The sequence below is a fragment of the Manis javanica genome, chromosome 6 (assembly GCF_040802235.1).
Source record: "Manis javanica isolate MJ-LG chromosome 6, MJ_LKY, whole genome shotgun sequence".
NCBI lineage: Eukaryota > Metazoa > Chordata > Mammalia > Pholidota > Manidae > Manis > Manis javanica.
In genome coordinates this window covers 66680454-66704416 of record NC_133161.1, presented here as the reverse complement: position 1 = coordinate 66704416, position 23963 = coordinate 66680454, and the positions used below count along the sequence as shown (strand labels likewise).

The following is a 23963-nucleotide window of genomic DNA, read 5'->3' as shown; positions in this document are numbered from 1 at the left end:
AAATTTTTTTATTTTTCTAAAAACATTTTTAATTATGGAAGATTTCAAGCATACACAAAAGTAGAACGAGCAGTACAATGAACCCCCTCTACAGTCTCCACTTTACTATCAGCACTGTCTACTGAAGGCTCTGAAGAGGGTTTGTGTAAGGTGCAGGTATTTCTAGGAGCTTTAACTCAAAGAGTTCATTGGTTCTTTTGATTCAACTAAGTTTTTAGTTCCTACAAAAATTGATTAGGATCCAGTATATTAGAAAGATACAATCTCTGAAATACCAAAATACACAACATTCTTCAGGTGAAAACATGTTTTCTCTAATTTAGTCATACATCATCAATAATGTTTTCTTGATCAGGCTGTTTTCCTAATTCCTTACAGTTTGGTTTACTTCGGTTAAATAGCTTTTAAAAAAGATCATTTTAGGTGCCAATTTGTAGTAATTGACTTGCCTCCACTGTAGACTTAGGTAAGTGATGTACCTTGATGATTCTTTTAACTTCATCTGCATGAAGCAGGCTGTGACAAAACACAAGACTGAAGAAACTGGATGTTGCCTATCAGCTCAGTGGGCCTGTACTGACTTAAGAGTGGCTGCTCAATGACCCAGATGTCCATCAACAGATGAATGGATAAACAAAATGTGACATATTCATACAGTGGAATATTGTTTGGCCTTAAAAAGTAATGAAGCTCTGACACATGCAACAAAATGGATGAACCTTCTAAACAAGTGAAATAAGCTAGACATAAAAGGAAATATATTGCATGATTCCACCTATATAAAATGCCTAGAAGAGGCACATTTAGAGAGATACAAAGTAGATAAAAGTTATTAGGGGCTAAGGGGAGTGGTAAAGGGGGAGTTATTCTTTAATGAGTTTCTCTTTGGGATGATCAAAAGTCCTAGAGATGGATGGTGGTGAAGGTTGCACAAAAATATGATTATACTTAATGCCACTGAACTTACCTTAAAAATGGTTAAAATGGTAAATTTTGTTACATGCATCTTTCCACAATAAAAAAGTGGCTAATAACAACTAATACCTCAACTTTAAAATATGTGAATTTTAGACTCAGCAATTCTACTTTGAAGAATTTAGATTAAGGAAATATTTAAGGCTGCTAGGGAAGATAATAAAAGCTGCTAAACTAACCAAGGGTCTTCTTTGATATGACATAGTGGTGGCATTAGGTAATCTTCATTATTGGCGATTCCAAATTATAGTTTATATATTCAAAGAACTATTGAACTAGCCATTACAATTATAATTTCAAATAATATAGTAAGATATTCAGAATATGTTGTCAAGGGAAAATTAAGATGAAAAAACAACAACAACAACACATATTTGTTGCCCAAAATTAGCCCTTTCGTAGCCCATAAGAAATTTAAAGATAATTTTTATGTGTCTGTGTGCACACACATAAAAATTTACAGAATAATATCAAGGTGTGATCCATGGTGACCTCTAGAAAAAGATTAATAGGTATTTTTGCTTGTCTTTTGTTTTAAAATTTCTACTGTAATCATGTAGTACCACAGGAAAGAAAAAACCATAAATACTTGTATTTAACCAACTTCTCCACTGGACCTAATCTCCCATTTTCAAGCCCAACAATGACCACCACCAATGGATGGACTAACAGGGGCCCCTCTGAGAAGACTGAGATGCCAGCCTCAGGCTCACCCTCCCCATCAGCACCCCCAGTCCCTCCACCCAACTACCTCTGTTGGAGTGTTTTTATGTAGTTTGTGTCCTTGTTTGTCTCCTTCAGCAAACCACGAGCTCCTCTAAGGGCAAGGACTAAATCTTAGTCGTCTTCCTATTTTTTTAGGTGACCAGCAGCACTGGACTTGGTATGTGGCAGGCAATTAACAAGTGAGTGTCAAAATACAGCACTTGTGCCTTCTCTAAAAAGGCTTGGGTGACAGGGAGGAAAATATAGTAACATTTATTGTTTTCTCTTAGACATTTCTTCCCCTTGCCCTCCACATACCATCCGTTTATATCTGCACTGGAAGGCGTACACAAGGTAAGGAAGGATGAGCACCTACATGGTGAATTAGCAAAGCTTTGGTTTTAGAAACTGCTAAGTGGTGGACAGAGGAGCAGGAGGATGTGGGTGCAGACTGTGATGGGGACACTCATCCACCTGTCAGTGTTTAAGGCCTGCTCAAATATTCTTGCTTTTATTTACATTATCAGGGCTCATTAGGAGAATTTAACAGGGCATGTTGATATGTCAGGGATACAACATTCTCCTCCTTCTGTATTATTGTGTGTTAAAAACCCAAGCAATGTATCACATCATTAAATAAAGTAGATAACATCTACTGACCCCAATGCACCAGGCATGGATCGAAGCACTTTAGAAGTGTGATCACTTTTAATTCCCACAATAACTAAGAGGTAAGTACTATTATTATCTTCATTTTACAGTTGATGAAATAGATATAAAGAACTGAGGAACCTTTCCTAGGGCAAGAACAGCTAGTAAATAAGAGAGCCAGATCACAAACCGAGACAATCTGTCCCTAGAGCCCAAGCTTTTAACCACTAAGCTTCACATATATGATGAGATATATATTATTTACACACACACACACACACACACACACACACACACACACACACACACAGAGGAATGGCAGAGATAACAATCTGCAATTGCCAATTGGATTCAACAGGACAACACATGAGATACAATAAAATTTTACCTACCTAGCTGCCTTCTACTGGTCTCTCCCAACTGGAGTGAGACTCTTAAAGATGTCCTTAGCATGCTAGTCTTAAAGTTGCCATCTTCAAAATGTCCTTTCTGGATATAAAACTGGTATAGCTAATCATATTGTTTTCTTTCAGTTCCACCTGCCTTGACCATAAATCCCAGAAGAATCTGAAACCTCTAGAGATTTTTCTGTTTATCTACACCTAATATAAGTACAAAATGCTCCAGACTTCCAGTTTGTTGGCATTATTTTGGGATAGATATGGAAAGCCTAGAGGGAGACCAGCTGGTATGCTTGGGTGAACCAAGAAAACTCTTCTTTCAAGCGGGTTCAAGGATTAATGCAAGTTGATCTGTTCCCTCTCAGACCTTTGTATAATACGTTTGGTGGTGAATGGTTCATTCTCAGAGGACCTACCTACAGGCTGCACAGAAGCTCAGTAGAAAGGAAAACAATATTCCAACAAATGCTCAATAGCATTAAAAAATCAAGAAAAGTCAACAATAGGTTTTTTTTACAATCATATAATTGTTGCACTTTAGTAAGACTAATAATACACACTCTCCTATATTGCTGTTAAGATTGTATGTTGTCACAAACTCTTTGGAGGCTAATTTTGCAATGTCAGTCAGAATTTACAATGTGAAGTTACCTTGGTCTGGCAATTTTACTTCTAGACATTTGTTCTTAAACAAGCAAAAGCTTATGTAAGAAAGATGTGCTCTCTCACACACATACACAAAGATTTTTATTATACAATCATTTCTAATAGTGCAAAATTATAAGCCATTTAACTGGCTATCAATAGAAACATTAAATGAATTATGGTATATTTATACAATCAAACCTAATACTGCCTTCAAAAAGATAAGGTAATTGATTTATGTATTGAAACGGGATGATGTGCAAACATGCAGTATCCTAAGTGTACTGTAAATATGCACCAATAAGTATAATTTATATATACTAATATGGTTCATATAAAACCACATATATGTACAAATTATAGAAAAGTTGAACCCTATAAAATTGAGTTTTGTAGGTCAAAAAGAATCAAATATTAGCAATTTTATAAAGTTCAAACTATCACATTTAGCAAGAAAACTTTAAAAAATAATACCTATTTTGCCTTCTAAGAATAACTATCTTATCTTTTTGCACTCTGAGTTTATTTTGTCAGGATGGCTTTAATGGGCCTTGTTTTACATTCATCCAATGATAAACATTGCTTGAAATCCTACTACTTACTTGCTAGGTACCATTCTGGAGTCTGAAGATTCAGTAGTGGGAAAAAAAGCAGGAAGATAATTCTTTCCCTTACAGAGGTTACTTTCTTTAAAAAAATGTATTTTTAGCACCCTGGGCATAATCTGGGAATAGAAAGTTGACAAAAGAAGAATTGAAACCTCTGTGTATTTGGGCAAGAGAAATCTTTGCAGATTATGCTGCCTTCTGGAAGATGCTTCTTGTCCATCTTAATATGTATGGCCGTTTGCTACACCACTTCCTCTTCCTGGACACACAGAAAGACTTCATTTTCCAGGCTGCTTTCACAGTTTAACTGGGGACATGTGTCTGGTTAGTGCCAATGAAATGGGATGGAATGAGGAAACAGTCCCTTCTGGGCACAGGCCAGTAAGAGAGTGTCAGTCAGTGTGTGTGTGTCTGTCTGTCTCTCCCCTTCCTGTTATTGAGCGTTTGCAGACATGTGTTCCAGATGGCATAGCTATGAGATGAAAGAGGACTGCTTGAGCTGAGTGAGACTTGGACATGGGAAACAAGTACTAGGAGGGAGAGTCTGCCAGTTACCACGATAGAGTACTCACTACCCCTAAGATGTATACTACGCCCTAAGAGTGTGTGTGAGGGACACACACACACACAGATGGACACACACACAGACAGAGAATATGAATCGAGATAGGAAGGCCAATCTGTGGTGCCTATGAGATGACCCTTCTACAAAGTTTGCCTCTTCTCAGACTCTGGGAGCAATTGTGTTTAGAATCCAGTTTAAGGGTTTTTTCCTCCCTATAATAGAATCCCCTAGAGTTGTCCCAAAACTTTCAAAAGCTCTGTATACACAACAATTGTGTGCCACTGGTGGAGTGGGGCATTAAAGGCTGGAGCCGAGCAGAGAAGTGTGTTGTCTCCTGCCCTACTTCTGAGACCAGAATGGCAACACCACCTCATACAAGAAGGTGGAAGTCCTCAGTCCCAGACAGTCCTGTGAGCAAAGTGAATGGAGGGCCATGGCAAAGTAAAGGGTGAACTTTAGGGGCTAGTGTAAGTAGAAAAGTAGGTCTCAGTGGAGAAGTGAGTTATATGCCCAAATATACTAGAGGAATGCAACCTTTAGACAGGCACAGAATAGGGGCTAACTTCCCCCATAAGTAGAGGATATCCAGGTGGTAGGGATTATACATTGTCAGGAAAAATCCCTACTGGTCTGAGAAATGAGATTATACAGCCAGATAACTTTAATATTTTTGCCTTTTATACTTCCATAATTTTAACAATGAGAATAATTATACAGTAAAAGTTTTATTAAATGTAAATAGGAAAATATTGAGGCATGTACAGTACAACTTACTAAGTTGTTACGTAGATAGCTGTTAACTTGGAATGAACCTGCAATTAAGATTTGCCACCATAAATGTATCACTCAGTTATGATGTATCCTTTGTACATAGTATGAACACACTGCAGAGGTTAATTTGGAAAACCATGAGTAATTCCAGAGACGACTGCAGGTTGCTTCACTTTATAAGCTGGCACTTGCCATTATTAAAAGGATAGGTTTTTGATTCAACATTTTGAAAGTTCTGCAGTAAAATGTATTTTTTAAGTGCTTATTAAAATATTGAAGTTGAGATAGCACCAGATGGAGACCATAGCTTTTTCTTTATGAGGATGATTGATTTGGAGCATTCTAACTCTCTATGCTCTCCTATCAAGCTCTCTGCCATTTGTTCTTTCCTTTGTGGCTCCACACATTCTATCTGGTAAAGAGTGTTGCCTAGTGAGCCCTGGAATGAATGCCACACTGGTACTAAGAAGACCTGGGTTTGGGCTCTAAATCCAGACCTATTATTTTCAAGCCAATTCACTTTTCTTTACTTAAGACTCCACATCTGTAAAGTGGCAGGTGGTGGGGTGGCTACTTGGTGGTTTTTATCTAAGGCCTCTGCTAGCTCAGAATTTTGTATTTCTATGAACCAAGGAAAAAAATGTGGAATATAATACAGAGATAAGCTGGGTAAGAATCACAAGACAAAGACTACATGATTATCTTGTTAAATCTATGAAAGAATGGATTTCTTTTTATCTCCCATGGAGTTCCACTGGTAAAAACTACACAAGCTGAAGCAGCCCTCAGTCAGCCAAGACAACTTACGTTGCGCTGTGAAGACACCATACAGCCACTCTCAAGTGTGTCAGCACAATTGCTGCAGCCCCTCAGCCATGGCTAAGAGGAGAAACAATCTTGAATATTCAATGAAGACAAGCTGGTTTTTGAAGGGGAGCTGGTTTTTATGTCCTTAATACAATTCTTTAGAAGACTGAGTAACAGTTCTAAACCTTGCCTCCTGTCATACATAGATAGCACCAAAATGTGAATAGTCTGTTTTTTAAAGACATTAACCAAATGTATCCTTGACACACTGCTTTGGTATATCGATTAATGTAACCTCTTTCCTACATGTATCCTCTGCTAGAAACTGCACATAAACCATCTCTGTCAAAGAGCTAAGAAACAGTCTGATCGGAACTCTTTCTCTTATTAACTGTCCCAGGGCATGGCCCTCAGTATTACTATGAATAAACTATCTTTCTTAATGTGATAGTCATATTGATTTCAGCTGACAATTCAATTGTGATTCTTGGTTGCAAACAACAAAATTTACACTGGCTAGCTTAAGCCAAACAAGATTTATCAAAGGATATTAGGTAGCCTGATGAATCTCTAAGAGAGCCTGGAAAGCAGGTGTAGAAGCTACTTGACAAGGAACCACATGGCCAGAAACAACATCCAGCTGGTTACAGTGTGAAGACCCCTCTACCACCACCCACCACTAGATGCTGGTCATGGTTGGCACCAGACACAAGCCCCAGAAGAGCAGATGCTTCCACACTTGCTAAATCATAGGTCTTCCTGGGCACAGACATTTCCTCTCTCTGCATCCAAGCCTTGCAAGTACATCTGATGACTGGAACCTGGGGTGCGTATCACAGCCCTCAGTACAAGACATCCTGGGAAATGTGTGTTTTGAAATTTTCCTTGGCAAGATTTATATCCATGAGCACACATCTTTCTCCCAATAGATTTCTGCAGAAGTTAGTACTCTCCACTGACACTTAAAGTTCCAAATCATTAAGGAAGTTGCCCAAGTTTATACAGGAAAAGGGAGAATTGAGATTTGAACCTAAGTTTCCCATCTCCAAGAACAGCACCCTTTCAGCTCCTCACTGTCCAGGTAGCGGCACAATTGGGATAACCGGCCTCATTACTCACTCACTCACTCTCCCACCCCTTGTTCATTTACATGAACACTGAGGGAATGCAACCTTGTAAAGGGATATGAGGAGAGAATCAAACCAGGCTCAGTGGGGCAGCGGACTGCAATGAACAGTCGTAATTCCCTTTCACATCCAGGGCCTCTCTTCCCCCGAGAGAAGAAAGTAAAAGCCCAGCATTTTACCTGTCTTCAGAAGCTTTCACATCCTTCTTGGAAGCATGCAGATTGAGCTCAGTTGGTCATTTCCTCCTTAGACATCCCTTCCCAGATGCAGCAGAGATCCTTTAGGTAGCAAGATGCCCTCAGTCAGTGATCCTCCAGCTGCTTCAGTACCTAGGAGGCTTCAGAGCTGAAAAATGAAACCCCACTGAGGAGAGACCACAAAAAAGCAACCAACGTTTCCTCTGCCTGTGGTAACAGAGCCCAGAGATGGGAGCCTCACTTCCCCTTTCTGTTTCCAGAGAGGAGTAGAGTTCTGGGCTTAGTGACTGAGAAAACTTGAAAGCATTACACTCTTTGCTACAGATATTTTTAAGATGCCATTCAATGTTTGGGGGGAGTCATAGATTAGCTCAGGTTTTCAGATCTTCTCAAGTAAATAGTTCCCATGTAGTGGAAAAAAGTTTCAGGATCAGATGTTTCAAACGTGTGTATGTGAAGAGCTTCTAATGAACACAAACAGCTAAGAGTACTCCTTAAGTCTGCTGAAGAATTCTAACCCAGGAGAAGCTAGACTCATGAGCAAATCCAAAACATAACCTGCCAGATGGTCACCAATGGTTACGCGATGTGTAAAAAGGTCAGCTGTCTCTGGCAGCAAGACCTTGTGCAAAGAGTTTTGTCATTTTTCCACTTCTGTTCACATTAGGGCTGGATTAACATACCACAGGGTACATCTTTACCTGTAATACAAGATCAACAGTGGCAGAAAGGTATTTACAGAGCCCTATGTAACTGAAATAAAACCGGGCTCTCTTCCCATTTTGCATCTGGTTTTAAAGTCAGCAGCGAGTCATGTTTATACTTCTATTACATATTCTTCTGCTCAGGAAGGGAAGCACAGGAAAGAAATACACCAAGAACAATTCACAGTGGAAATCAATATCAAATTTATCTTGCTTATGGATTTCCTCCCACAATTCTGATTTCACTTGTCAATGCTTATTAAATTACTAAGTGTTCAAAAATTGAAGCAGATATTTTATTATTTTCTTGGGGGGAGTCGATATCCACAAACACAAAGAAATTCTTATGAATAGGTAAGAGGGAAAATGAGAATGGAAATATTTCAAGTGGAGAAGAGGAAGATATTCTGAGTAGACATGAAACAATACTGGTAATTGTAACCAGGCAGCAATAAGCAAGGGAGCAGAAGGTCAGATAAAAGATTAGTAGGGCTGTAATTACACAACAATAGCTGCAGGGGCTCTTGGGTGATGCACATGTCCAGGCCCTCCCTGGGGATGCTGATTCAGAGGGTCTGGGCACCTGATTTTAAAAACCTTCCAAGGAATTTGATTCACCCTTCTATTGGACATCACAGCTCAAGGTCCCTAGAACATGATACTTCTTAGTTTGAAAGATATGGAGGGTAATGATAACCACTTGTTCAGTCTTCCACACAGCCTGAGCAGTGGCCTGCAGACCCATGCTGGCTGTTGGAATCTGGATTGAAAGTGCATTCAAGTTATTCTACAGCCTTTCTTCTATAGGCTTCATTCAACACACTGCCCACATTTATTTGGTGTCTTGTCATTTCAAAAGGTAGAATGGGTAATGATGTCCAAATGGTTTCCCTTTGGAAAATTATTTCTATTATAAATGGAATATAGAGACAGAAATGGAATAGGAAAACCCTGTATAACCTATAATAGTCAATGGACCTACCTTCCCACTTGCCACTAATATCTTCCTGAACTCCTCATCTTCTATCTCGTCACTAAGTCCTGTTGCTTTTAACTAACAGCTCTATTGTGTCTCCTTTTTAGCCCCAATTTTTGCCTTAGTTCAGGTTCCCATGAATTCCTGTCTGGATGACTGTAGTATTCTCCTCAGTTGGTTTTCCTACCTCCTGTTTTACTTTCCTCTATTCTCTATGAATTTTATCTTTCCAATTAAATGCTTTCATAACTCCCTTTGCTCCAGAATCAAATCCAGGTTTAGCACACAAACTCTTAATTGATCCCAAGTGTTTAATTTAAAACCCAGGTAACTTAACGAGAAATGCAGGCTGGATGGAAGTAAATTTTGACACACTTGAGTTCCCCAGCTCCCTTCACTCATGGCCACATCAGTTCTCCCAGGTTGGTCATTTTGTACCTTCTGTTTTAGACACGGACTCCATCTGAATATGCTGATACCCAGGAATTTCACTATCCTCTAAATCATATTATGAATACATATTGCTAAGACCTAACACTAAACTTGCCATATAAGGGCAGAAAGTTAACTTTCACTATCTGCCTTCCTGTTCAAAAGTCATTTTCTCTCAATTACATGACAGAAATCATCTTGATCACAAAATCATTGCCTTTGTTATAGCCTTTTTCATCTCTGTTTCTTGTCCACCTATTCCCTGGTAGTAGGAGGGCAATGAATGGTCTCTTTCAAGAAGAGTGCAGACTCCTTTCACATACAAACAAATGAGCCAAATGTTCATAAACAACTTAAGATAGCAGATTCAGAGACCACGTGGGAGGCTGGAAGGAAGGATCTAGGGACGGAGTCCATGTCAGTGAGCAGGATTCGAATACTTAATTCCCAGTAGTAATGCTTTATAGGTCACATCAAAATTTACCTCTCCATGCAAAGCTTTGCAGACAAGCTCTGAGACTAATGTCTACATAGATCTTGATTGGGGGTGAATATAGATGCATTGATTCTCCCCATATTTTCTAGGATCTCTACTATCTACCCCTCTACTATCCAAACCTCATTTGATATATCATTGACCTAAGAACATCTGAAACTTCTATGTTCTTAGTCTTTTTTGATCATAGGACCCCTTGAAAATCTGAGGAAATCATTGCTTTTCTCCAGAAAAATAGGCAAATTATAAAAAATTATTGGCATGTATTTCAGTTTCAGTATAATCAGGATTGACCGCCCCCACCAGAATATCCTGATTTATCCTTAGTGATTCCCTATGATATAGAAAAACCCACAGTGAAAATGTGTTTATTTCTTAAATTCCCTTATTTAGTCCAGCACCTAAATACATCCAGCACCACGAGTTTCACAGATAGCCTATCCTATTTACAGAAGTTTTCAGAAACAAAGACCTCTTGTTTATAGATTCTTGTCAAAAGTCTCTGGTTTAGGAAAACTGGTACTGATATTTAATTTAGATGCCTCCAGCCCATTTCCAGACAGAAAACATGTTGTCTTTCATCAGATGGCTCCTGAATTGAAACTCCATCCATCACTCTTCCAGTGAAGATGTAAAAAAGACTGATTGACTTTCTGGAAGAAAACTTGACTTTTTGGCAGCTTATTGCAGAACAACCAGATCAGTCTAGAGCTCAGAGTTCAGAAAATTGCTTTAATCAGTTCACCCAAGGATGCCAGACCATAAGAAATTAGTCATATATTACCCAAGATAGCCTATACATCACAAAATGCTAGAAACATATTTGTCAAGTGGATGAGAATGCTGGTTTTTTTCCACTTTTTTTTGAGATCGCCAATTCAAAAAATAAAATGAAGACCAGAAAGCTGTATGGGAAACACGGGGCAGGTGAGGGGGCTGGATGGTCTGATGGGGTGGGTCAGGATGCCCCACCTGCCTGTGCACTCTCCCTCCACGGCAGTATGGCTGCCAGGGAGGAGAAAGCCAGGGAAACTTCTTCTTTAAGTATGACAACTTTTATTGGTTCTTTAATGTTTCCACTATAAACTGTAGCCAGATAAAACTACACTATTGATGATACACCCATTTCTTCACTTTCACACAACACCAGTGTTAACATTTTGATGCGTATCTTCAATTTTTTCTTATATACATGGTATCCTGATTATCAGCTGTTTACATCACTTTGAGTTCCCTCCAAGTAAAAGATCTACTTACCTTCTTGTTCTAACTCACAGTCTGCATGAAATCTAGATATAAACATGTTCAATACCATGGAGGAAATCAGCAAATTTCAGCATATAAAAAAATTTTATGAGATATCTGTTTCAACAAATGACAAATTTAAAAAGAAAAGAGGGCAAACACAAATCAAAAGCAATTTGAGAGTTATATCAACCAAGTGCAATGCACAGATCTTGTTTCAAATCTCCCTTGAGATATTTTTTATGTAAACCTCATGATAGCTACAAAACCCTAAAGCAGATGCACAAAAGATAATGTGGAAACACAGCACATCACCATGAAAAAATAAAAAATCACCAATTTCCCAAAGTAGGCAGAAACAAACTGGGGGGGTGGAGGGGGGAGCAGTAGAAATAAAAAACAACTAGAAAACAATCAGTAAGATGGCATTAGTAAGTCCTCACTATCAATAATAACTGTAAATGTAAATAGATTGACTGTACCAATCAAAAGACAGAGCGACTGAGTAGCTAAAACAAAACAAGACCCAACTATATGCCATTTACAAGAGACTTCAGCTCTAAAGATGCACGTAAGCTCAAAGTGAAGGGATGGTAACAGCCATCCCATGAGGGTAGAAACTAAAAGAAAGCAGGGGTAGCTATACTACATCACACACAAGAGCCTTTAACACCAAAACAGTAACAAATGACAAAGAAGATCATATAATGATAAAGGAGTCAATACATCAAGAAGATATAATAATCAAATATATATACCCAACATTGGAGCACCTAAATATGTCAAGCAAATACTAACAGATCTGAAGGGAGCAGTGGACACCAGTAATGGTAGAATACCCTACTTTCAACAACTGATAGATCATTCAGAACCTACTTGCCACCAAAACAAAACAAAAACAACCAATAAGGAAACAATGGATCTGAACCGTACATTAGACCAAATGGACCTAAAAGACATTTATAGAATTTTCCATCCATCAGAAGCCAAATAACATGCTCATCTTAAATCACAGAGAACATTTTCAAATATACTAAACAATTTAGTCTTACAAAGTTGAACCAAACACAGAGAATACATACGCTGATTCTACTTACAAAAAGTTCAAAAATCAGGATAGTGCTTACTTTTGGGTGGGACGGTCACTGGAAGGGCTGGGGCTTCTCAAGTGCCAGTAATCTGCTTTTTCGTCAGGGTCCTAGATACATAGATACGTTCATTTGTAAGAATTCTAGTTATAAACTTATGATTTTTTATCTGTGTTATACAATAAAATAGTTACATTTACAAGACAGTCTGAACATTCATATTTGATACTAGGAATTGCTGGCATTTTTTGTTAATATTGGGATTTTGTAAAAAAAAAAGTCTTATATTTTAGTGATATGTACTAAAATATTTATGAAGTGTGATTCTTTAAAAAGTGAGGCAGAAGGGAAGGGAGAGGTAGGAGTTTAGAAAGGCCATTCATTGATAATTGTTGAAGCCAGGTAACGGTTACATGTAGGTACCTTAAACTATCTTCTCATATATATTTGAAAGCTTCCTTATAAAAGGTCATTGTAGAATCTCTTTGGAGACTTCTCTTCACCCAGTTCCCTTTCTGCACTGCCCAGGGGCTTTCATCCCTCTCCCTTCTCTCATAATTCCCCACCTTATAGAATAAACCTCTTATCAGTTCCCTTCTCATGCAATGCAGCTCCCCTGGGCTCTCAGTCTGAGCATGAGGTCATCCTGCAGGCCCCTTCAGGGCTCAGCCTCCAGCAGTTTCTTTAGACACACACTCATGCCCATGCCGAAAGAGATGATATTCTCCAGAAAGGAGGATCCTATTCTAACTGTTAAGAACAAATGCTTACCATACTCATTCATTAATTCCTTCCTTTATTCATCTCTCTCCCTCCCTCTGTAAATTGGCATGTACAGGTAGGATTTGGAAGATACTTTACTCTTTTCCTAAATTTGAGAGTATTATTAATGATATCAAGGAGACAGGTGTTAACATTTCCCAGGGTGGGCTACATCTACTGGCCGCTAACCTAAGCCATTTCATGACGATTCTCACAAGCTTTGATGTCAGAAGGTGATCTCTGAAAGTGTTCCCAGTTCTGAGAGTGAATGTTTTTGGAATCCTCAGTCCCCTCTACTCTGGCTAGGGCTGAATTTTCCTCTGAGGAATTTTGGATTTGTGGGTGGAATGAAGAAGAGAAAACACTTAAAAAGAACCTGTGGACCGACTGGGAATTTCTATAGGGTTGGCCACATAAGAACATCAATTAGCAGCTCTAAGACCAAGTGGAATGCAGGCAAAACATACATCCAAATGAGATTCTGTTTGTCTTCCAGGAATGGGGGTGTTACAGGATAATTTACTCAAACTGGTCTCAGAGCATACATACGTTTCAGCAGAGAAACAAAGCACACAAATCGGAGTTTGATTTAGGAATTCATAAACAGATGTGATTTGGAAAATTAAAACATTTTATCAAGCTCAGTGAAAGTCAGGGCTCTGGCTGTGTGAACCTAAACCACAATGCATTTTGATCACATCCTACCAGCCTAGGAGTTTCTGCCCCAGTGCCACACCAACAGCTACTCCTCAGCAGGGAGCCCCGAGTGCTGTCCCAGTCCATGTAACCCCTGCTGCCCACCTCTGCCGTGTATCCTTCTGCTGTATCTCCCACCCACTAGATCACCTTCATTTACGGAGCCTCTCCACCTTCCTGAGCAAACATCCCCACAGCCGCCTGCTCCCGCTGCCCTAAGGCCTCCCTCCTGCTGAAACGGTGTCTGAAGATGAAAAGCACACCACCACACAAAGAGACACCAAAAATACCCTTTTTAATGCCTGAGCAAAGGACCAGTTTAGGTGATGGCAGAACTCTATGGAGAAATTCATTTGCCTCTAGAAAATGTGGATAGACATGGCTGTAAAACAGATAAATTTTCCCAAGAGGTCAATGGACTGGAAAGACATTCTGCAGATTCTCGAACTTTTTTGCCCTTTTGTAGGACTTATGATAAGAAAGCTTTCACACAAAGGCACTAGCATCTGAGTGGGAATAATCCAACTGTTTTAGACAAGTTTACAGCAGCACAGGGATTTGGAAGACATCTGACCACTCATTCATGTCACTTTGAATCAACAAAGGTACTCCCTCCCCAAGATGAAGGAGTTCTAATCTGGTGGTCATTAGCAACTGTGCTTTGGAAAAATCTGAGTTTCCATGTACAAGCAAGAGGTGACAGGCTCAGAGCAGCACTTTTAATGGCCCTAGAAAAGAATAAGGGCTTAGTGGATGGCCACACAATGGGTAGGATTAGTCCACATAATTCTGTGTCACTCCTGATGAGGTAGATGCACATACTGCAGTTTCATATGACAGACAGTGTGGGTATAGAGGTCAGAGAAGGGTTCTGGTCAGATGGCCAGCCCACCAAAACTTATTTAATAAGGCAGAAAAAAGCCAACGCTACAGGCACTGTTTGTGAACATTCCATGAGCTTGTGGTCATAAACTCTTAGGTCAGGGCCTCCTGCCACATGGAGAGCCCTCAGGAAATGCCAGCTATTTTGGATGGAGGGTATAGACCCCAAGAATGATGATCATCCCAGTGTGGTGTTTCACGAACGTTGAAAGGAAGAGTCCAGTCAGGCATAGGGCAATACCTCCAGTTTGTGGATCTGAACTCCTTTTAATGGACACAAGGTCTCAAAGGGCTGGGGAGGAGTATGGCATAGTAGAAAGAACACTGGACTTGGAGGAGAGGGGTCTGGGTTTAAGTCCTGGGTCATTGCCTGCTTGGTGACCTGGAATCTAGCAATTTACCCATCTGGGCTTGAGAGGAGGGCTGGCCTTTACGGTCACTTCTAGCTTAAAACTATGATTTGATGCTGAGCAGTACTTACATCAAGGTTTCTTTGATGAGGTGAACACTAGTTTTCAAAAGGAAGTGTTACTTCAGCTCCTATGTTTCTATTTTCCTTTTATTTAAATCCTCTATACTGATTCACCCATAAGCTTATGATAGTTGACCCAAATCAGAAGTCCAGGAATTCCCCAAAAGATCAAGTGACACTATGACAGAGTTTGACAAATATTTCTCTTAAGATACCAGATCTTGGTCTTCCATTTTCCTTAACATTTGTATTGATAATTTTGTCCTGAGAAAGGGTTTTTTTCACCCCTCTAAAAATGGTAATTTATAGAGACCCAGACACATTGCTGACAAGTGTCTCTTGTTCCAGACTATCCATGTTTCCAGACAGCTGGTGAGGGTTTTGGCTGCAGGCTGTTGCCATGAGACAAAGCCACGCTGACCTCTATGGGGACTGGAGTCATGAGCTTGCCTTTCTGAGCGCTACCTGCTAGGCTAAAACCCTACCATTAAGGATTAAATTACTAACCCCAACAGCAGGGGTGGCAGATCTGAGAAAAGATTTAAGCTGATGAGCTACATTTCATACAAAATATGTCTTCAAGAATAACCCCTAAAGGGCATTTATAACCATTTTTCTGATATCTTAAAAAAAAAAAACACAACCAAAAGCCTGACATGCGTTGATATTTTTTCTAGCTAATTTCCTTGAAAAGACAGTGCTCATTATCAATTCAGAACTTAAATTGATGCACTCACCAGGAAGGATAAATGAAATTCCAGACATTATCATGCAAATGCAGTCTTAAAACTCTGCTGTTGTAAAAAATGTTCAGTAGTATATAACCATCTTGACATTTCCACATAAGACAGAGATTTATAGAAAAACAGGAGTGACTTATGAAAAAAGTCAAGCAGGGCTATCATATTTTACAGATACCCTAACTGGATACTAAAATTGATAAAAGCTAACATAATATTCAAAAGGCAAAACCTGAGGTATGCATGGCATCTATTCTTCAGGTTTTCATATCTATTTCTTCAGGGAAAATGGTTTAGGAAACCCCAAATCCTGTTCACAAAGGTTTCACATTCCTAGTAAAGGTAACCCCAACTTAGGTTGGGTTTTAGTGCATAGATAGTATATATATCGTATCTAAATAACACTGGATATTATAAAGACAAACATAAGGCAAAGATTTTGCCACTGCAGTGAGAAAAGGGAGTAAAAATAATAGACAAGTGAAATGCAAAGTAGAATGTGATAAATGTCATATAACAGGTATCAACAAAATGTTTGGAGGTAGTTGTGTTAGAAGAGTGAGATTAGATTTGGGGAGGAAAAACCTGCATGGAAAAAGGTGCTATTTCAACTCAATTTTGAAAGCTAGGTAGGATTAGACAGAAAGTGAATGGGGAAGAGGCCCTTTCAGGTGACTGGCCTGAGCAAAGCATGGAGACGTTGGGAGATGACCCACTTGGCTTGGGGGGTGGAACAAGGTGGCCGAGTGCCTGCGTGGGTGGAAGGTGCCCTGTGGAGCACTGGCTTGTAGCCACAGCCTGAAGTTAGTCTCCACCCTGCAGACCCTGTTCCTCCAAGAATTTTTATGTCACTCTTAGGAACTGAAATAGCTGTTATTAAAGGAACCCAAGTTGAACACTGGATGAACAATGACAAAAAAAAGGAGAAACTGAAGATACGAAGAGAGGGGATTGATGGAGACAGATAAGTGAGGAGTCAGGAGGTGATAGGCTCCACGGATTGAGATGGAGGGTCCTGTGGAAGACCATCACCCTTTCCTCAGTGCACGGGTTGGCAAACTTTCTGTCAAGGGCCAGAGGATAAATAATTCAGGCTTTTCAGGCCACATATTCCTCATCCCAACTATTCAATTGTGCCATTGCACTGCAAAAACAGACACAGACATGAACAAAAGTGACCATGTTCCAATGAAAACCTTATTTACGAAAGTGGGTGGCACACCTGACTCGACCCATGGGTCATCATTTGCTCACCCTTTCCTTTCAGAAGATCAGTAAAGAAGAAGAGTAAGCATATGATGATATTGAAATGAAAGGTTTTGACTTTTCAATCAAGTAGGAGGCAAGGGTATCTGTTAAGAAATGCAGGTGCAGAACAGAAGGAATTGGAGGTATCTGGGAGCAGTCTTCAGCGAGCTAGCTAGGGATGAACACATCCAAAGCAGCAGTTGGAATTCTTAACGGAGCCAATCAACAGTTCTGGGACCAGAATAGAGAAAGTAAGTCTATAAAAGCATCAACCAGTATGGGACTTGGCCAGTTCTCAAATGCTTTCTGTGTGTTGCAAAACCCAAATGCAAAGATTAAGCCATCGTTTCTGCAAATCATTTACTATTGTCAAGTGCAAAAAGAAAGGTTTCTTCTTGTTTCTACTCATAAATCTTATTCCACAACCCACATCAGTGTCACCCACAGAAATCCAAGCACTATTCATGAGACAAGCAATCAGGCACTGGCTGGGACCCAAAGAGGAAATGATGAGGTAATGAATAAATTAATGACTATTTTTCAGCCAGCAAGTTACCAGCAATAAAAGCCAAGGTTGACATAAAGAAATTTAATCTCTATTTTCTTTCCATCTCTCAGATGCAGAGGTGTCCAAGGCAGAAAAAGCATGAGATGCTATTTCCCCAAAAGTAACTCAAGTGTTCCAGGAACACGATGAAATTGAGAAGAGCAAGTAGCTGGCTTTCCCTTTCAGAGAAATGACTTCCTTAGAAATGGCTCAGGCTCTTCACATTTCCTATAAGGACCAGCAGCTAGTTCTGGGCTTCCCACATACTGTGAAGGAGAGTGTCACATGCCAGTCAAACACAGCCTATGATGGGGAAGATGGGCAGACCCCAGTGGACACACTTCCATTTCCTTTTAATGATACTCTGGAGGAATGGACATGGCTTTTAGGCATTTTGATCAGGCAAGCTGTTAAAAGTATCACACTGAGCCTGAGAATCACCACAGCTGGAAAGACAGGAATAGTTGCCACCTATTTGAACTTGCTAATTCGCCTAAAACTGACAGAGCAAGACTTGTCAAAGAGGTTTCTTTGGAGCTGTCAGTCCTCCCCAGGATCTCCATCGTTCGGCCTTCTGTCCTGTTGATTAAGAGCAGTGTAGAGCACAGCTCTTCTGCATTTGTTATTAAAACCATTTCTTTGTTTCACTGAGTAATAATTCTCATCTCAACACCACTGTCACAAAGCGGGGCGGTGGGGATCCAGCTCTCTATGGTAATGGCAGTGGTAGGCATGGCTTAAGCTTCTCAGAGAGGTGGAAAATCCCAGCTCACAACCCCAGAACTGTTCAGTGCCAAAGTACCAGGAATTGGATCTTTCCCACTTCATCAAGAGGGTACCTTAAGCCTTATCAAGCCCTTGGAATGCCCATCTCAAGGGATGACAGGAAACCATGATAAACAGCCCAGGACAGAAAGGGATCAGGAGCTTAAACACGAGCTTGAAATATTTTCTGACTGATCAAACAAGGTTTGCTGCAAGCAGTGCTTCCTGCCTGCCCTCTGAGCCTTATTACTGCCTCACTTCTGTTTGCTTGTTATTGTGTACGTGGCCACACTGTTATTATTTGTTAAGTGTTATGACTATGGGACACTTATTAGGAGTTGGACACACTGTCCCTCAAAAACCCCAAGGGAACAATTGCCCCCCCCCCATTTTTTAGAGGAAGAACTGGAAACTGGAGAAGTTGGGCCACCTGCCCAAGATCACACAGCTGTGGCATATTACAGTGCAAGCCCAAGTGTGTCTGGCCCCGAAGCCTATGCTGTTCTCTAGACAGGGGCCAGTGGACCTTGAGAAGTCTGCTCAAAGACCTTGGATTTTCCTCCCAGGAAAGGAGAAACCACATTTGGTGTATACACTTCTCCTGCTAATGGGTTTCAGCCCCAGACAAGTTCACTATGGATCCAATGTGACCAAAGAAATGACAGTATAACATTCTTGGGGTGAAAGTGTTTATACCTAACTTCATTCCTATGGTGACAGGTCCACTATAGGATTTGCTAGAATCCGGTCCACTCAAAGTGAGTCTGCATGCAGCTAGCTGGTCTCTGCCTCTGGGCCTCTCCATCTCTGCAGCCATCTCAGTCTCTGTCCTCAGCACTGCCACCACTCCAGTCTCTGCTCTTCTGCAGCCATGCCACACTGCAGCTGTGCCACCATGTCACCCAGAGCACTGGGCAGAGCTGTTTATATAGAGTCAATAACAATACACTGCCCACACCTGTGTAGTGAGCTAGCCAACCAGGGCCAGGTGAGAATCCTGGCCATAGGAACCCTCACTTTATCCACAACATGGGAACCCAGGCAGTGTCCTGGTGCCAGTGCAGTAGAGAAGGCAGGCATCTGGAACAAGTGTTACAGCACTTAAAATCAAATACATACTAACTAGCTCCTGGTTATAAGGGAAAGTTTCCATCCATACAGTTTACACAGATACAAGCATTTGCAGCTTCTAAGTTTTACATACTACATCTCATTTGAGCAATATTACTACCTTAGGAGAGCAGGCCAAGCACTATTTCCGCTTTTTCAGATTTAAAAAAATGATAAAGTTTCTAAAAGATTAGGGAGTACACTTAATGTTACATGGCTAATAATGGATTAGGATTAATAAGCAGACTAGGCTTAGAAAACTTTTTGGTTCTGAGCCCAGATTTTCCCTCTAACATCAGGTTGCTTCTATTCTGTATGTAGCTCACTTAATAGATTTGCAAAGAAATTTCTTAAATTTTCTCCTTTAGTTCCTGAGAGATGGCACTTACCAGTGACACAGTTTTATTTCTAGGACAATTAGTAAAACTTTAAAAAACAAAGGTGAGTTTAAACTTGTAAGCAGTAGCTGGATTTATTTGCTAAAGTTAAAAGTGGAAATCTGACTATACTCTATGGTGTAATGTCAGTAACTCTAATGCTGTATTAAAAAAAAAAAAAAAGGAACCGTAGCACAAGTAGAAGAAAAAGGGGATGGGGAAGAAGGGTAAGGCAGAGTCCCAGAACAGTACTATACTGATATATTTATAGTGACCAGGGTCAGAGAAAACCAATGGGGAGCCAGAAAGCACAAAATAAGGGTAGTAGGCATACACAGTCCTACATGAAATTAGAAAAGGACAACAGAGAGCAGAAGGAACCAAAACTAGACACATAACAAAAATTGAATTTGGATCACTAATCATGGCAACAAAGTAAAGAATGAAAAGAAAGTAAGTCTCTAAATGCATACCATTATATAACCCTATTATTCTCCTGGTTTAGGGATATGGCTCCAAAGAGGAAAAGAAGCAAAGCAGAGCAAAGAGGAGCCAGAGAAATGAAAAGGAGAGTTGAACCCTGAAGCTCAGGAAAAGACAGAGTATTCAGTAGGAGGAAGCAACTCTGCTGAAAGATGGGGCCTTTTTCTCTGTTGCCTTCTGTACTGTTATGAAGTAAACTTGGTATGAAGGTCTGGGGGAGGACTTTTGACAATCTGAGCTGTCAGTCCCTCTTGTTGAGAGTTGCTATTTTTTCCTATCACCATTCCATTCCTACCCAGCGTCACTTTATCTCGTAGGTGAATGAGCAGAGTGCTTCCGCCCCTGCAGCCTGGCTGCGCCTGCCTCACACTGAGCAGCTGCTCCTGGGAATCAGGCAGCAGCTCTGGTGCAGGAAACCTCAAGTCCTGCTGAAAGGGGGGCCGGGGCCAGGAGCAGCAAGGACAGGCTGCATCTACAGCAACACAATGTGTGAAGGCAGAAAATTGGTGACAAATCCTGGAATCAAGGAGGGTGGGCATGCTTTACCCTGGGTTTTTAGAGGAAGGCCTAGCCCTTGCCTTGTGGGCCTAAACCTTTCTTCAGTTAAAATTTTTCTAGATGAGTGTAATAAACGGTGACATACTAGTTTCTAGTCATAAGAATTCAAGTCACTTAATTCCAAAACATTTTAGTTAAGGATCAAAAATGGAGTGATACTGTGTACACACAAAACCTTACCGACCTGTCTGAGGTTTTCAGGGAGCCCACGTCATTAAACCCACTGTATTTTGAAATGTCATGAACCCAGTTTTTTTTCCCAGTTAATCTGAAATTACCTTTTTAAACTATCTCTACACAACTACATAATCCACTTCAATAAATGAAATGGATGTTGTTTTTCCCTGTTGAGTCTTTGAGTAAATAACTCTGGAAGATTCTTCAAATCAGGGCAAGGACAGCTTCATGCCAGCTCTCTTAGGCTATCTTTTGCAGGTACTCATCCCGACCCCCACACAAGCCAAATCACCAAGACAAATCCAGGTCTTTGCTGTGACCCTTCCAACAGCTGTCAAACAGATAAGTCCTCTCCTACTCCTCTGAGTTCATCCCAAAAGACAGAAACAGCAAGCAAAATCTTTCAAGCATGGGCTCAGCATCGGTTCCCACCCATCTTTCCAGCCTAAGGGCATGTATTCTGCAGGTGAGAAATTCCAAGACAAATCCCCTGTTCGCTTAATTATTTCATTGCATTCTTGGAGACTTGCAGGTAACGCTGTACTTCATTTGAAAGTCCCCATTTGGCTGTCGTAAATAACTCTTTCAAAAATCATGCTAGATACTAACAATGGCACTTACGGATTACCAAAAAATGTGCACAGGATAATAAAACAAATCAGCTGGAATTAGGCTAAAACTATTATATGCAAGGTCTTGTAGCATCAACTCCTTGAGTACCACAGGAGGGAAACAGTCAAATAAAGCCCCCTTACCTTGTTTGCTGACGACAAGACGGTCGAAAAGCGTGAGCATGGGTTCCGTGCCTGACTGCAATGTAGCAGTGAGTTTGGTCTGCGGACCAGCAACACAAGCTTCACCCGGAACTTGTTAGAAATGCAAATGTTCAAGCCCCAGCTCAGGCCTACAGAGTCAGGAACTCTGGAGGTAGGGTGGAGCCCAGCACCGTTAACAAGCCCTCCTCGTGCTTGTGCTGCCCCCCTCAGATTGGAAACCACTGGTATAACAGCCTCAGCTTGAAACTCAAGTTAAGTAGAAACAGCTGCCACTTAAAAATTGTACCATTCCATGACTTTGAAAACTGCACCAGACTTTCAGTGAACTTGTTTTAGAACAGCATTGTATTGACAAAATGTTGCAAAGAAGGTACAGAGTTCTCCTACACCCTACCTCAGTTTTCCCTATGGTTAACATCTTGCATTAGTTTAGTACAATCGTCACACTTAATGAATCTACACTGACACTAATTAATAAAGCCTATACTTTTCCAGATTTCCTGAGATTTTGCTTAATGTCCCTTTTCTGATCTACCATCCTATCCTGGATACGTATCACACTTAGTCATTGTGTCTCCTTAGGCTGCTTTTGGCTATAATAACTTCTCTGACTTGTTTTTAATGGACTTGACTGTTTGGAAGGGTTCTGGTTTGGTGTTTGTAGAATTTCCCTCAGGATCTGTCTGATATTTTTTTATGATTAGACAGGGGTCATGGATTTGGGGAGGAAGAACACAGAGGTAAACTGACATTTTCACCATAACATAGCAAGGGTACAAACTACCAACACAACTTATGACTGAAAATTGTTAAGTGATCACCTGGAGGAGGTAGTGTTTACCATGTTTCTCCACCATATTTTTGGCTCCATTTTCATATTATAGTCCTTAGAAGTGAAAAACTATGGGCAGCCTACTCTTCAGGAGTCGGGGGTTTTGTACCACCTCCTCAGGGTGGAGTATATATGTAAATCAGCATCAGAATTTTGCACTTGAAAAATGAGTAAAACAAATTTTGGTATTAGATGTTTCTAAAAAGAATTAGGGGCATGAACTGGGTGGATAATTTGCTTGCCAGTGGGTTTCAGCCCTGGGCAAGCTCACTGTAGATTCAATATGACCAAAGAAATGACAGTGGAATATTCTTGGGGTAAAAGGGTTATACCCAACTTTATTTCCATGGTGGCAAGTCAATCACTAGAATCCCTTCCACTCAGAGTGAGCCAGTGTCTGCCTCTGGGCCTCTCTACCTGCACAACTGTCTCAGTCTCTGTCCTTGGCATTGCTACCACTCCAGCCTCTGCTCTGTTCTCCTGCAGCCTTGCAGCCATGCCACCACGTCTCCCAGAGCACTGGGCAGGGCTCTTTATATAGAGTTAATAATGACCTATTGCCCACACATGTGTAGTGAGCCAGCCAGCCAAGGCCAGGTAGAATCCTGGCCACAGGAACCTTCACTTTATCCACAATAATCAACATAAAAAAAATAGCACGTACTGACATGGGAGCTGAGGCTGCCAACAGAGGTAAAAATGTCTGTGCAATGGCAGACCAATGCAGAGAATCACAACATGTCCTCACCATGTGGCACTAGGAGTGGGAACTAGAAATGATTGCCACTGTGTCTTCTTTTACAGACATACACCCAGGATGTCTTTCAGTCTAAAAGTCCCTACCCTCTTCCTTCAGTAGTTCTCAGCCTTGGCTGCTTGCTGATAATACTTGGGAAACTTTCTGGGTGAGGTGTTGGCATTGGCATTTTAAAAGCTCCCCATGTAATCTGAGTGTGCCACCAGAGTTGGAAAGCCATTGCCGTCAGCATGGTCATCATCCTCGGTGATAGCTTTCTACTAATGAGCAGAGTGGGAGCCAGGGCATCTAGGAACAGGGCAGAGCATACCTCCCCATGTGGGAACAGGGAAGAGTATGAAATACTCAAGAAAGAGACCACATGGACGAAGGGAAGTGAGAAAAAACA

The 23963-nt window shown here is 40.6% G+C and overlaps 1 long non-coding RNA gene across 2 annotated transcripts in view; it reads right to left on the bottom strand.

The window, feature by feature from the left end:
* LOC118972647 (uncharacterized) overlaps positions 1–22050 on the bottom strand; it is a 219378-nt gene extending 197328 nt beyond the window's left edge. For both annotated transcript variants that reach the window (XR_012132286.1, XR_005061710.2), the window contains exons 1-3: positions 21966–22050; positions 12433–12503; positions 7435–7600 (exon numbers count right to left, since the gene is read on the bottom strand). This is a non-coding gene — a long non-coding RNA (uncharacterized lncRNA). The remainder of the gene's footprint in view (positions 1–7434; positions 7601–12432; positions 12504–21965) is intronic.
* Positions 22051–23963: the final 1913 nt, after the last annotated feature.